This window comes from Schistocerca gregaria, chromosome 5 (genome assembly GCF_023897955.1).
Source record: "Schistocerca gregaria isolate iqSchGreg1 chromosome 5, iqSchGreg1.2, whole genome shotgun sequence".
NCBI lineage: Eukaryota > Metazoa > Arthropoda > Insecta > Orthoptera > Acrididae > Schistocerca > Schistocerca gregaria.
Genome location: NC_064924.1, coordinates 549,569,933 through 549,585,132, shown reverse-complemented (window position 1 = coordinate 549,585,132; position 15,200 = coordinate 549,569,933). Strand labels below are relative to the sequence as shown.

The 15,200-nt window shown below is 43.9% G+C and overlaps 1 protein-coding gene across 1 annotated transcript in view; it reads left to right on the top strand.

Annotated features, from left to right (window-relative positions):
- LOC126272309 (uncharacterized) overlaps positions 1-15,200 on the top strand; it is a 1,180,107-nt gene that overhangs the window by 153,527 nt on the left and 1,011,380 nt on the right. The gene's annotated exons all lie outside the window — the stretch shown is intronic.

Sequence of the window (15,200 nt, the reverse complement as noted above, 5' to 3'; positions counted from 1 at the left end):
CAGATTTGGCAGGTCGCTTGCGTACAACCTAAAACGGAAGAATCTAAGATATTTTGGATCAACACCCCCGCGTTTTTGAGAAAATCACCCCTAAACGACATGACGAGCAATCGACTCAAAATTGGCGGTAACGATAGATAATTGTAAATAGAGCATTTTTCATCATCAGGTATATAGGGTCCGAAAACGCATACTTTTCCAGAAATCGAAGTAAGAAATTTTCACAACTGCCGCTTCTGTACCCACATGGTAAACGCTTTTCGCCGACAGCACAACGGCCTAGGTAACTGGCTGGGAATCGGAGAACCTTCTTTCGAATCTGGAAGAATCGTAGCGTATGTTCTTACTTTCGTTTGTATTTTTCCATATCTCAATTGATAGGGATCGGACGGTTAGTAAGGTAAGTCAATAAGGAATGATAAGGTAGCAAAATAACTTTCTCAAGCTTCTTAGGATAGCAAATAACTAAAATGTTACTCCAGGCCACTTTACAATCACTCTTCCAGTCACTGTTACGTGTCCTCACTTTTCTTCGAACAACTAGATGGGTGGTACTTGTCATATAAACATTCGAAACAAGTATACTCGTGGCACCAATAACATCTAATGAATGCAATCTTTCGACTGCTACACTGTTCCTTCCGAAAAGTGGGCGGAAAACAAACTTGGTTTACATTTAAAAATGTCTTTTTCGGGAATTAATTCTGATGCGTACCACGCATACCATCATTGCCTGAAAAATCAGTGCTGAAAGTTTGTTATGAATTATGCTGTGAACAGTTATTGCATCCGTGCGCTTGTGCAATTCCCGCTGGGATTCCAGAAGCACACTGCAATTCTGAAGCCTGGAAATCAAGTTTTTAACCTGGCGATAGAAATAAACATCACACGGCGGGCACACAGGTATGCAGTTCGGCGGTATTACTTTTACTGTGCACATCGGCTGACCCTCGCCATCTATAAACATTGTCATATATTGTAGTATTAATTTGTCTACTCCAGAAATCCAATATTAGACAAAACTTGCTATCAGAAACGTATGGCTTTAAAACATTCTCAAGAAATGTTCTGTAACTCGCATTCGTCAGTTTCCCGGATTTGGAGCAGGTAATGAAAACATTTTTCAACGTGTCGGTTAAACGATTGACCTCTTCTATAACCCCAGTACCAAATGTAACATTCGTTTCTTATAAACACTTTTCCAGAGGCTGTGATGGCATACTGCGCCGTGTACGAGTGTGTTAGTTTTTCACTACCAACTGCGACAAAGGTTCGTTTTTCTCCCTTATACGATAACGTGCGTCGAGCGTTCACCCGATACTCACGATTAAAACCGGTCATAAGTGACACCGTTTACGTGCTGAAAAGAGCCGCCACTTTCTGTATATGTTCTATATTTTGTACCTCCTTAAGAGAGACGTTTTTAGTGACGTGCCGTTGACGACTTTTATACTCAGATTTGAAATTTCTTGCCCAAGATAATGAGGCAGCAAACGTAAAATCCTTCTTGCCCGTATACAGGGTGTTAAAAAAGGTACAGCCAACCTTTCAGGAAACATTCCTCACACACAAATAAATAAAAGATGTTATGTGGACATGTGTCCGGAAACGTTTAATTTCCATGTTAGAGCTCAATTTAGTTTCATCAGTATGTACTGTACGTCCACGATTCACCGCCAGTTGGCCCAATTGAAGGAAGGTGATGTTGACTTCGATGCTTGTCTTGACATGCGACTCATGGCTCTACAGTACTAGCATCAAGCATATCAGTACGTAGCATCAACAGGTTAGTGTTCATCACGAACGTAGTTTTAGTCAGTGCAATGTTTACAAATGCGGAGTTGGAAGATGCCCATTTGATGTATGGATTAGCACGGGGCGCGGTACGTTTGTATCGAGACAGATTTCCAGAACGAAGGTGTCCCGACAGGGAGACGTTCGAAACAATTGATCGGTGTCTTAGGGAGCACGGGACATTCCAGCCTATGGCCCGCGACGAGGGAAGACCTAGAACGACGAGGACACCTGCAATGGACGAGGCAATTCTTCGTACAGTACCCTGTCAGCGTCAGAGCAGTTGCTGCTGCACAAGGTAAAGTTGACCACGTCACTGTATGAAAAGTGCTACGGGAGAATCAGTTGTTTCCGTATCATGTACAGCGTGTGCAGGCAGTATCAGCAACTCATTGGCCTCCACAGGTACACTTCTGCGAATGGTTCATCCAACAATGTGTCAATCCTCATTTCAGTGCAAATGTTCTCTTTACGGATGAGGCTTCATTCCAACGTGATCAGATTGTAAATTTTTACAATCAACATGTGTGGGCTGACGAGAATCCGCACGCAATTGTGCAATCACGTCATCAACACAGATTTTCTCTGAACGTTTGGACAGGCATTGTTGGTGATGTCTTGATTGTGCCCCATGTTCTTCTACCTACGCTCAATGGAGCACGTTAACATGATTTCATACGTTATACGCTACCTGTGCTGCTAGAACATGTGCCTTTACCAGTACGACATATGTGGTTCATGCACGATGGAGCTCCTGCACATTTCTGTCGAAGTATTCATAAGTTTCTCAACAACAGATTCGGCGACCGATGAACTGGCAGAGGCGGACCAATTCCATGGCCTCCACGCTCTCCTGACCTGAACCCTCTTGACTTTCATTTATTGGGGCATTCGAAAACTCTTGTCTACTCAACCCCGGTACCAAATGTAGAGGCTCTTCGTGCTCGTATTGTGGACGGTTGTGATACAATACGCCATTCTCCAGTGCTGCATCAGCGCATCAGGGATTCCATGCGACGTAGGATGGATGCATGTATCCTCGCTAACGGAGGACATTTTGAACATTTCCTGCAACAAAGTGTTTGAAGTCACGCTGGTACGTTCTGTTGCTGTGTGTCTCCATTCCATGATTAATGTGATTTGAAGAGAAGTAATAAAATGAGCTCTAACATGGATAGTAAGCGTTTCCGGACACATGCCCAACGATATCACTTTCCCACAATTTCAAGTCCTTCTTCCTTTTCAGGGCTGATGTTGCTCCATTCTTTTGGAGTGTTTGTAAGTTCCAATTTGGATGATTCCTAGATAGCGCTACCGCCTTTACTTTTACTTAGAGAATAGCGCCGCAGTTCAATCGTTTAGTAACCGGTTCGTAATACTGGTAGGGAACAGAAGCGCACATTCCCAGTGACGTGGAGATTTCGAAAGTGTTATGACCATTTTGCGATTCACTAGTCGGGATATCTTCCACTGAATCACCTTCTGATTCGTCTTCATCGTATAGTACTTCAGTATCAACAAAAGTCATTTCGTTCGTCAGCTCCAAAGTCGCTCGACGATAGCCGCTCCTATCAATCTGGAACGCCGAGAAACAGAACTGCCTACTTCCGGTAGTGCATTGATAAAGCATCTGTCTTGGAACACTTTTACAAACCAAAACACAGCGTCGGTAACTTCATGCTTGCCATCGTCTGTGACAGACTCCCACCCATATACTACAGCGCTATTCGAAAAGTGTACATCCTCCATTATTCAGATTATGCACCTGAAAGGCATGACACCTTAACAATGACCAGTTCCTACGGCATAAACAGCCGAGCTAATTACTGCAAACTACATACAGTACTCGTCATATGTTACTGGTGGAAGAACACTGTATTCATTCACAAAACGTATATCATTTGGCGCATTAACGATGGAAAAGCGCTGATAGAAAGCACCGAAGCTGAAATCGTTATAGGTACAGAAAGCTGGCTGAAGCCAGATATAAATTCTTCCGAAATTTTTACAAAGGTACAGAAGGTGTTTAGAAAGGATAGATTGCATGCAACCGGTGGTGGAGTGTTCATTGCTGTTGGTAGTACACTCCTGGAAATGGAAAAAAGAACACATTGACACCGGTGTGTTAGACCCACCATACTTGCTCCGGACACTGCGAGAGGGCTGAACAAGCAATGATCACACGCACGGCACAGCGGACACACCAGGAACCGCGGTGTTGGCCGTCGAATGGCGCTAGCTGCGCAGCATTTGTGCACCGCCGCCGTCAGTGTCAGCCAGTTTGCCGTGGCATACGGAGCTCCATCGCAGTCTTTAACACTGGTAGCATGCCGCGACAGCGTGGACGTGAACCGTATGTGCAGTTGACGGACTTTGAGCGAGGGCGTATAGTGGGCATGCGGGAGGCCGGGTGGACGTACCGCCGAATTGCTCAACACGTGGGGCATGAGGTCTCCACAGTACATCGATGTTGTCGCCAGTGGTCGGCGGAAGGTGCACGTGCCCGTCGACCTGGGACCGGACCGCAGCGACGCACGGATGCACGCCAAGACCGTAGGATCCTACGCAGTGCCGTAGGGGACCGCACCGCCACTTCCCAGCAAATTAGGGACACTGTTGCTCCTGGGGTATCGGCGAGGACCATTCGCAACCGTCTCCATGAAGCTGGGCTACGGTCCCGCACACCGTTAGGCCGTCTTCCGCTCACGCCCCAACATCGTGCAGCCCGCCTCCAGTAGTGTCGCGACAGGCGTGAATGGAGGGACGAATGGAGACGTGTCGTCTTCAGCGATGAGAGTCGCTTCTGCCTTGGTGCCAATGATGGTCGTATGCGTGTTTGGCGCCGTGCAGGTGAGCGCCACAATCAGGACTGCATACGACCGAGGCACACAGGGCCAACACCCGGCATCATGGTGTGGGGAGCGATCTCCTACACTGGCCGTACACCTCTGGTGATCGTCGAGGGGACACTGAATAGTGCACGGTACATCCAAACCGTCATCGAACCCATCGTTCTACCATTCATAGACCGGCAAGGGAACTTGCTGTTCCAACAGGACAATGCACGTCCGCATGTATCGCGTGCCACCCAACGTGCTCTAGAAAGTGTAAGTCAACTACCCTGGCCAGCAAGATCTCCGGATCTGTCCCCCATTGAGCATGTTTGGGATTGGATGAAGCGTCGTCTCACGCGGTCTGCACGTCCAGCACGAACGCTGGTCCAACTGAGGCGCCAGGTGGAAATGGCATGGCAAGCCGTTCCACAGGACTACATCCAGCATCTCTACGATCGTCTCCATGGGAGAATAGCAGCCTGCATTGCTGCGGAAGGTGGATATACACTGTACTAGTGCCGACATTGTGCATGCTCTGTTGCCTGTGTCTATGTGCCTGTGGTTCTGTCAGTGTGATCATGTGATGTATCTGATCCCAGGAATGTGTCAATAAAGTTTCCCCTTCCTGGGACAATGAATTCACGGTGTTCTTATTTCAATTTCCAGGAGTGTAGTTTATCCTGCAGTGAAGTAGAAGTGGATAGTTCCTGTGAATTATTATGGGTGGAGGCTACACTCAGCAACCGAACTAGGTTAATAATTGGCTCCTTTTACCGATCTCCCGACTCAGCGGCATTAGTGGCAGAACAAGTGAGAGAAAATTTGGAATACATTTCACATAAATTTTCTCAGCATGTTGTAGTCTCAGGTGGAGATTTCAATTTACCAGATATAGACTGGGACCCTCAGACGTTTAGGATGGGTGGTAGGGACAGAGCATCGAGTGACATTATACTGAGTGCACTATCCGAAAATTACCTCGAGGAATTAAACAGAGGACCGACTCGTGGAGATAACATCTTGGACCTACTGATAACAAACAGACCCGAACTTTTCGACTCTGTATGTGCAGAACAGGGAATCAGTGATCATAAGGCCGTTGCAGTATCCCTGAATATGGAAGTTAATAGGAATATAAAAACAGGGAGGATGGTTTATCTGTTTAGCAAGAGTAATAGAAGTCAGATTTCAGTCTACCTAACAGATCAAAACGAAAATTTCTGTTCCGACACTGACAATGTTGAGTGTTTATGGAAAAAGTTCAAGGCAATCGTAAAATGCGTTTTAGACAGGTACGTGCCGAGTAAAACTGTGAGGGACGGGAAAAACAACAAAGTTAGGAAACTACTGCGAAAGCAAAGAGAGCTTCATTCCAAGTTTAAACGCAGCCGAAACCTCTCAGACAAACAGAAGCTAAACGATGTCAAAGATAGCGTAAGGATGGCTATGCGTGTAGCGCTCAGTGAATTCGAACGTAAAATTCTATGTACCGAATTGACAGAAAATCCTAGGAAGTTCTTGTCTTACGTTAAATCAGTAAGTGGCTCGAAACAGCAAATCCAGACACTCCGGGATGATGATGGCACTGAAACAGAGGATGATACGCGTAAAGCTGAAATACTAAATTCCTTTTTCCAAAGCTGTTTCACAGAGGAAGACCGCACTGCAGTTCCTTCTCTAAATCCCCGCACAAACGAAAAAACGGCTGACATCGAAATAAGTGTCCAAGGAATAGAAAAGCAACTGGAATCACTCAACAGAGGAAGTTCCACTGGACCTGACGGGATACCAATTCGATTCTACACAGAGTACGCGAAAGAACTTGCCCCCTTCTAACAGAAGGTTCCAAATGATTGGAAAAGATCACAGGTAGTCCCAGTCTTCAAGAAGGGTCGTCGAGTAGATGCGCAAAACTATAGACCTATATCTCTGACGTCGATTTGTTGTAGTATTTTAGAACATGTTTTTTGCTCGAGTATCATGTCGTTTTTGGAAACCCAGAATCTACTGTGTAGGAATCAACATGGATTCCGGAAACAGCGATCGTGAGAGACCCAACTCGCTTTATTTGTGCATGAGACCCAGAAAGTAGTAGATACAGGCTCCCAGGTAGATGCTATTTTTCTTGACTTCCGGAAGGCGTTCGATACAGTTCCGCACTGTCGCCTGATAAAGTAAGAGCCTACGGAATATCAGACCAGCTGTGTGGCTGGATTGAAGAGTTCTTAGCAAACAGAACAGAGCATGTTGTTCTCAATGGAGAGACGTCTACAGACGTTAAAGTAACCTCTGGCGTGCCACGGGGGAGTTTTATGGGACCATTGCTTTTCACAATATATATGAATGACCTAGTAGATAGTGCCGGAAGTTCCATGCGGCTCTTCGCGGATGATGCCGTAGTATACAGAGAAGTTGCAGCATTAGAAAATTGTAGCGAAATGCAGGAAGATCTGCAGCGGATAGGCACTTGGTGCAAGGAGTGGCAACTGACTCTTAACATAGACAAATGTAATGTATTGCGAATACATAGAAAGAAGGATCCTTTATTGTATGATTATATGATAGCGGAACAAACACTGCTAGCAGTTACTTCTGTAAAATATCTGGGAGTATGCGTGCGGAACGATTTGAAGTGGAATGATCATATAAAATTAATTGTTGGTAAGGCGGGTACCAGGCTGAGATTCATTGGGAGAGGCCTTAGAAAATGTAGTCCATCAACAGAGGTGGCTTACAAAACACTCGTTCGACCTATACTTGAGTATTGCTCATCAATGTGGGATCCGTACCAGATCGGGTTGACGGAGGAGATGGAGAGGATCCAAAGAAGAGCGGCGCGTTTCGTCACAGGGTTATTTGGTAACCGTGTAACGTTACGGAGATGTTTAACAAACTCAAGTGGCAAACTCTGCAAGAGAGGCGCTCTGCATCGCTGTGTAGCTTGCTCGCCAGGTTTCGACAGCGTGCGTTTCTGGATGAGATATCGAATATATTGCTTCCCCCAACTTATACCTCCAGAGGAGATCACGAAATTAGAGAGATTAGGGCGCGCACGGAGGCTTTCAGACAGTCGTTCTTCCCGCGAACCATACGAGACTGGAACAGGAAAGAGAGGTAATGACAGTGGCATGTAAAGTGCCCTCCGCCACACACCGTTGGGTGGCTTGCGGAGTATAAATGTAGATGCAGATGAAAAATCACTACATGAATCCGAGAGGTTCACGGCACCCTAATGACGGAAAACAAATCTTTCCGATTGACTTCTATAGTGCTCGTGCTGGACACCTTCCCTCTACCAAGTTCACTACTACGAAATGATGAAGAGGCAAACGGGACAACATAACTCCCTCCGCGTGCCACAGTCTGGAGCCGCGCGACCGCTGCGGTCGCAGGTTCGAATCCTGCCTCGGGCATGGATGTGTGTGATGTCCTTAGGTTAGTTAGGTTTAAATAGCTCTAAGTTCTAGTGGACTGATGACATCAGACGTTACGTCCCATAGTGCTCAGAGCCATTTGAACCATTTTTTCCCCCCGCGTGCATTCTGTCCCGTGCCTCGATGTAAGCAAGCGTCGCGCGGTTGGCTATCTGTCATCCCTCGAGAAGAATCAGCAGCATTCTTACTCGGAGTTTTTTTCATGTGAAAAGGCTTAAAAGTTTAATACTTTACTAACTCACGGCGTTTGGGAAATTAGTTTGTCGACCTTATTATCATTCCTTATTGATTTACTTACCGTATTAACCCTTCTATCCCTAGCAATTGAGATATGGAAAAATACAAACGAAAAGAATAACATCCGCCTACGTTTCTTAGAGATTCGAACCCGAGTTCTCCGATTCCCAGCCAGTTACCTTACCCATTGCGCTATCGGATCTGTCGGCGAAAAGCGTTGACCATGTGGATACAGAACCGGCAGTTGTAAAAGTTCCTTACGTCGATTTCTGGAAAAGTATGCGTTTTCGGACCCCATACCTGATGTTGAAAAACGCCTCAAAATTGCGGGGGTGTTGACCCAAAATATCTTAGATTCCTTCGTTTTAGGTTGTACACAAGCGACGCGCCAAATTTGAGCCAAATCGGTTGGCCGTGTCTGAGGCCTTCCCCTTGTTAGTTGTGTACGTAAGCTGCTGTCCGTTTTCTTTTTTCTTTCGTTAGCATTAGTCTATCTACATGTGCATTCTACGTACAATATTTTGTCAATATGTCATGAGTCAGATTCCATTAGCTCACAGTTCTTCTTTTAAGTTTTCGAGACCTTTCAAACTGTTTATGTTTTGAAGCAATATTTTCTATCATTAGCATCTTATAAATAAAACTAGCTGTTACCGATAGCTGCGCTGACATACCAGTATTTTTATTACGATGAGTGATGGTGAGCAAGTAAGCCGTTGTATGTGCAATAATGCCAGTTGCCCTGACGTGTCTGCATGTTCAGATAAGCACAGCTCGTGTATTGTCCCCTTTTCCCCCCAAAGTGCTCTAACGCACGATGCGGCGGCACACTTACTGTCACTGCCAAGCAATGCGTGTAGAGGGACTCGGGCAGGAAAACGTATCTGTGCATCGTGCTGCTGAAGTAGCTATACATAACACAAAATAAACATTGTGCAACATATTTAGTTATTTTTAATATGGTTTGTGTTCACTGACGCAAACAAAATGTTCCACTTCCTACTTCACCCTGTTAGGGAATATAACTTTATTTTACTTTCTAAAGCAGACTATATTCTTCGTTCGAGTTCAGGCTATATCCGTATCAGTTTTCATGGACATCGGTTTAGTGGTTTTGTAGTGCAATTATAACAGGCAGACTTATTTCAAATGGTTCAAATGGCTCTAAGTACTATGGGACTTAACATCTGAGGTCATCAGTCCCCTAGACTTAGAACTACCTAAGGACATCACACACATCCATGCCCGAGGCAGGATTCGAACCTGCGACCGTAGTAGCCGCGTGGTTCCGGACTGAAGGACCTAGAACCGCTGGACCACAGCGGCCGGCGCAGACTTAGTATTCTGTTTAATAATTTTAGTTCGGAAGTATGTATTAAATGATTTGAGAACTACGTAGAACCTATCAACCAATGAAAGTATTTTCACATGTATGATAAAGTTAAAATACCAAAGATAAAATAGCTCTTTTTTCAAAGAGTAAATACTTTTCCCTAATTCGCGAAATATTCTTCAGATCAATAAATATCTTGTACTACACACTTCCTAAAGTAGCCTATATTCTTCAGTTTAGCGGTTTAGTTGTGAAAACGTAACAGACGAAGTTAATTTCGCATTTATATCACTCGTATAGATTAGGTGTAACTTTCTTTATTATGATTTAAGCGTAGTATTTTGTAGGTAGCCGAGGCCTATAAGTCAAAGTAGTGAGGTGCAACTAGACTTGAGGTAACTAGTTTAAATTCTGATGCTGCACGAAAGTATCATCGTTAACATATCGCAGACAGTGGCGGCAGTGGTGGTGGCGGCGTACAATATGTGAATGAAAAGGAAACTGAAAGCCACAAATACGATTGCGGTCTTCGTCTGATTGTGATATGATGGGCGATGGTGATCCGAGATCATGTTTATTCAGGATATGACAACGTATTTTCGAGTCGAGGTCGATGGATTATACATGTAGTATTTTATGACTAGCGATCGTCGAAAAACAATAGTCTAGCATTTTAAGAACGGAGCAGGCAGGTTATGAGAATCGCTATCAAACCTCTGCAATTTGAAACGTCAACCCTCAGACACAACTTGATGATGGAGCGATCCTTTGCTTTCAAAGAAAAAATGTACACGATATTAATCTTTCGACTTGCTTAACCACTCTACCTCTGGTTGGCGGTTTGTGCTTTGCAGTTTAAAACACTTCTGTAAAATCCACAATAAATATTCGGGATCACTGGCTTTGTTCAACCATACAAATTCTACAGCAAATGGACCGTGTTTAAACAAAAGGTCGCACACGGGTTCCCCCTGGGTGGGCTTCCAGGTTAGAGTTGGTCCTTCACCTCTTCCCGACCCCCCTCCATCATCATTGAGTGTGCAGCGGCATTATTGGCTAACTTAAATGCTAATTAACTCTTAAGTTATTTCTCAGCACAACGTAAGCTTTTCAGATTATTTCTGACCACCCTGCACATTGTTCTTGCAACTTGCATGGATGAACTCTTTAGCTCACTGTGGGGTATTCCTCGCGCTTATCTGCTCTTGATGTCTTCCGAACTATGCGACAGTATAATAGCATATCTCCAGTCTCATAGATTTGTACACACTAACTTGGATACTCGTTTGATTGTCGCTTCCTCAAATGATTTTACAAATGCCGGAGGAATAGTACCTACCTTTTTACTTCATTTGATCCCAGGTCTTTCAAAGGTTTACTAAATTGTGCATCTAATATTGGATCTTCTCCTCTCACGTTACCGAACACGTCCTCCCTCTTGTAGAGGCCTTTAATACACTCTTTCTACCTGTCCCCTCTCTCTTCTGCGAATTTCGATTGCACGCTTAACGATGTTGCCCTTGATTTTAATTTTACGGAAGATTGTTTTGAGTTTTTAATATGCTGAATCAGTCCATCCGACGACCACTTCTTTCATCGATTTCTTCCCATTTTCCCTGTAGCCATTACGCCTTGACTCCCTGACACATCCTCTTTGTTTCATTCCTTTTTTCCTGTTTTATGTTGATGTATTCTTGTATTTCCCTGGTCGTTTTTGTATTTCCCTGGTCGTTTTTGTATTTCCCTGGTCGTTTTTGTATTTCCCTGGTCGTTTTTGTATTTCCCTGGTCGTTTTTGTATTTCCCTGGTCCTTTTTGTATTTCCCTGGTCCTTTTTGTATTTCCCTGGTCCTTTTTGTATTTCCCTGGTCGTTTTTGTATTTCCCTGGTCGTTTTTGTATTTCCCTGGTCGTTTTTGTATTTCCCTGGTCGTTTTTGTATTTCATTCTTTCGTCGATTAACTGAAGTACCCCCTCTGATGCCCGAGGTTTATTTGCAGTTGTCTTTCTTGTAGCTGCGACTGTCTGTCCATCTATCGTCATTGCCGGTTTTAGAAAGTGAACTATCTATTGTATTATTCATTATTGCAGTATCTACTGCCTTAGAAACTTCAAACGCGTGTGATCATTGCTCACTACCTCAGTATTCCACTTCTTTCCACTTTGATTCTTTCTGAAGTTTCTCTTAAACTGTAGTCTTTTCTTCATAATTACTAAATTGAGATTTGTCAGCATCGATTTCTGGGTACGTCTATCAGATTTCCGACTTCTGGATGGCTAACTGGTGAATATGTAATGCAGCTGATGTTTATTCCTGTTCTGTCGGTCTTCCCCACGCATATCTCCTCATTACAAAACAACGGGAACGGCCAACCTCAATTTAAATAGTTAGGTGACTCTGTAGTCAATTGGTGACCTAATCTCGTCATGTAACACTCATGAACTTGAATGTGTTGTTCGGGAGTGATTAATTGGAAGCGTGGGATTCTGACATTAAATTTACTGTCCAACTCAAAAGCAATAAATCTGTACTTATATGCCCACCCTCTAACTTCACTCAAACATGTAGAAAGGAGGATTAAGAAAAATTTAGTACACATCATTCTCTAATACTAAATATAGTTCCCACAAGCGTATAGGACCAACGTTATTGAATAATAAATATGCAAAGATTGAAAAGTGCATTCAGTTACTTGAAATATATTGACACATCCATGTCACGCAACTCGAATAACAACGTAAACAAATCAGCTGTATCTCATGTAACAGAAATTTAGCGGATTACTTTTAGCACTGACTTCACACTTTTTATTCTTTGGAGTGAACTGCCACTTTTCACACCATATATATTCATCATCTACGTGTTTACTCTACTATTCACAATAAAGTGCCTGGCAGAGGGCTCAATGAACCACCTTCAAGATGTCTCTCTACCGTTCCACTCTCGAATGGCGTGAGCGAAAAACGAGCACTTAAATTTTTCTGTGCGAGCCCTGATTTCTCTTGTTTTATCGTGATCATTTCTCCCGAAGTAGGTGGGTGCCAACAGAATGTTTTCGCAATCTGAGGAGAAAACTGGTGATTGAAATTTCATGAGAAGATCCCGTCGCAACGAAAAATGCCTTTGTTTTAAGGACTGGCACTCCAATTCGCCTATCATGTGTGTAGCACTATCTCCCCTATTACGCTATAATACAAAACAAGCTGCCATTCTTTGAACTTTTTCGATCTCATTCGTCAGGGCCCCTGATACGGATCCCACACCGTACAACAACACTCCAGAATAGTTCAGATAAGTGTTGTGTAAGCAGTCTCTTTAGTGAACCTCTTGCACCTTCTAAGTGTTCTGCCAGTGAATCATAGTCTTTGGTTTGATCTACCCACAACATTTTCTATGTGATCGTTCCAATTTAGGTTATGACTTTACTAGACGGTAAATGATAGCATCAACTGTTAAGTCTATGAGGGCGGCTCAGATTGCCTCCAAAATCTAACAGCAGAGGGACTGTAACACTTCCTTGGAGAATGCCAGATATTAATTCTGCTTTATTCGGAGACTTTCCGTCAGTTACTGTGAACTGTAACCTTTCTGACATGAAATCACGAATCCAGTCCCCACAGCTCAGAGAATACTCCGTACTCGTGAAATATGATTAGAAGTCGCTTGTCAACAGGCTTCTGGAAATCTAAAAATATTAAACTAATTTGATATCCCCTGTCGATAGCACTCATTACTTCGTGAGAATAAAGAGCCAGTTATGTTTCACAAGAGTGATACTTTCTGACCTGTGATTTAAATTTGTTGATATGTCCAGAGAAGATACCCTACGCACACACTGTCGAAAGCTAAGGCCGATAATGACCAGAAACAAGTGAACATCGGTCTGAAGTTTCACATCTTCTTTCGACACAGCTACATCCAGCAGCCACCACTCTGTAACTCTTCATAACGTGAACAAGTGATACAAATTGTATGTCAGCACTGTTACAATGACAGTGTTGACGTAGGTAGACAAATTACTGTATTATGACTAGAACAACATTTTATTTTAAAGGGAAAACAGGTGCTACATCACTTAAACAACTGAGAGCCTTATTTTATGAGCCAGTCTTTTTCGAAATCTGCGCTTTGGTTGCACCTCACCACGTTACAGCATGTTGAAATAGCGTGGAGACAAGGTGCGACGCTGGTTTTTGACGATTCTACAATAAAAATGTCTCCAGATACGTAATAGATGTACGAGGGCGAGTCAAATGAAAACCTTAAATATTTTTTAAATATTATTTATTGTGCGGAAGTGGTACAAATCTGTATCACTTTTCAACATAATCTCCCCCAGGCTCAAAGCAAGTCCTCCAGCGCTTACAAAGTCCATAAATTCCTTTAGAAAAAAGTTCTTTTGGTAGTCCGCGCAACCACTATGCACCGCGTGGCGTACCTCCTCATCAGAACGGAACTTCTTTCCTCCCATTGCGTCTTTGAGTGGTCCAAATATATGGAAATCACTTGGGGGCAAGGTCTGGTGAGTATGGTGGATGAGGAAGACACTCGTTTCCGGTTGGTGGACGTGAACCCAGGTTTCGTCCCCAGTAACGGTTCTTGCAAGGAAGCCATCACCTCGTTCAAAGCGCCGAAGTAGGTCACACGTCTTTCTCGCATTTCAGGAGTCAGCTGCCGTAGCACCCATCTTGCAGACACTTGGTGGAACTGGAGCACACTATACACAATGTGGTGTGCTGACCCATGACTAATCTGTAATCATGTTGCAATGTCATTCAGTGTCACTCGGCGGTTTTCCTTCACTATGGCTTCAACTGCTGCAATGTTCTGTGGAGTCACAACTCGTTGTGCCTGACCTGGACGAGGAGCATCTTCCACTGAAGTCACACCATTTGCGAACTTCCTACCCCACTCGTAGACTTGCTGCTGTGACAAACATGCATCACCGTACTGAACCTTCATTCGCCAATGAATTTCAATAGGTTTCACACCTTTACTACACAAGAACGCTGTTCTTCCCTCGTTCAAGTCGCAAGTGGGTCGGCCATCTTTATACTGATACTGCGACGGTATGTGTGCATTTGCACTATGCTGCCACCTACAGGCCATTCTGCACGCTGTTTGTAGCACGCTAACCAACTTACCGGATAACGGCGCGAAATTTCGATTTGTTATTACAAATTTAAGGTTTTCATTTGGCTCACCCTCGTATTACAGGAAAAAAGACTCCCATTTGTCGTGAGCTTGACGCCGTGGGATTGCAGTTCCAGGGTACACATAAAATGAAATACGCGTGAATGTATTTACAGAGTATATTTATACAATGCCCTACACGATGGCACTTGCGAAACAGTTTCAGTTCAGTGATTGATACGACACAGTTGAAAGCTTATTCATATCAAAGGTAATTCTCGAAATGTTCAAATCTAATGTCGTGCACACCCATTGTTTGACTAGTGATTCACTGCTTTCCATACATCGCACACGGAAAACTGTCATAGTTCATCCGCACATAAAATCGGAGCGCGCAGTTAACTTAGTATTAACAACTGTCTGCAGTTCACACAAT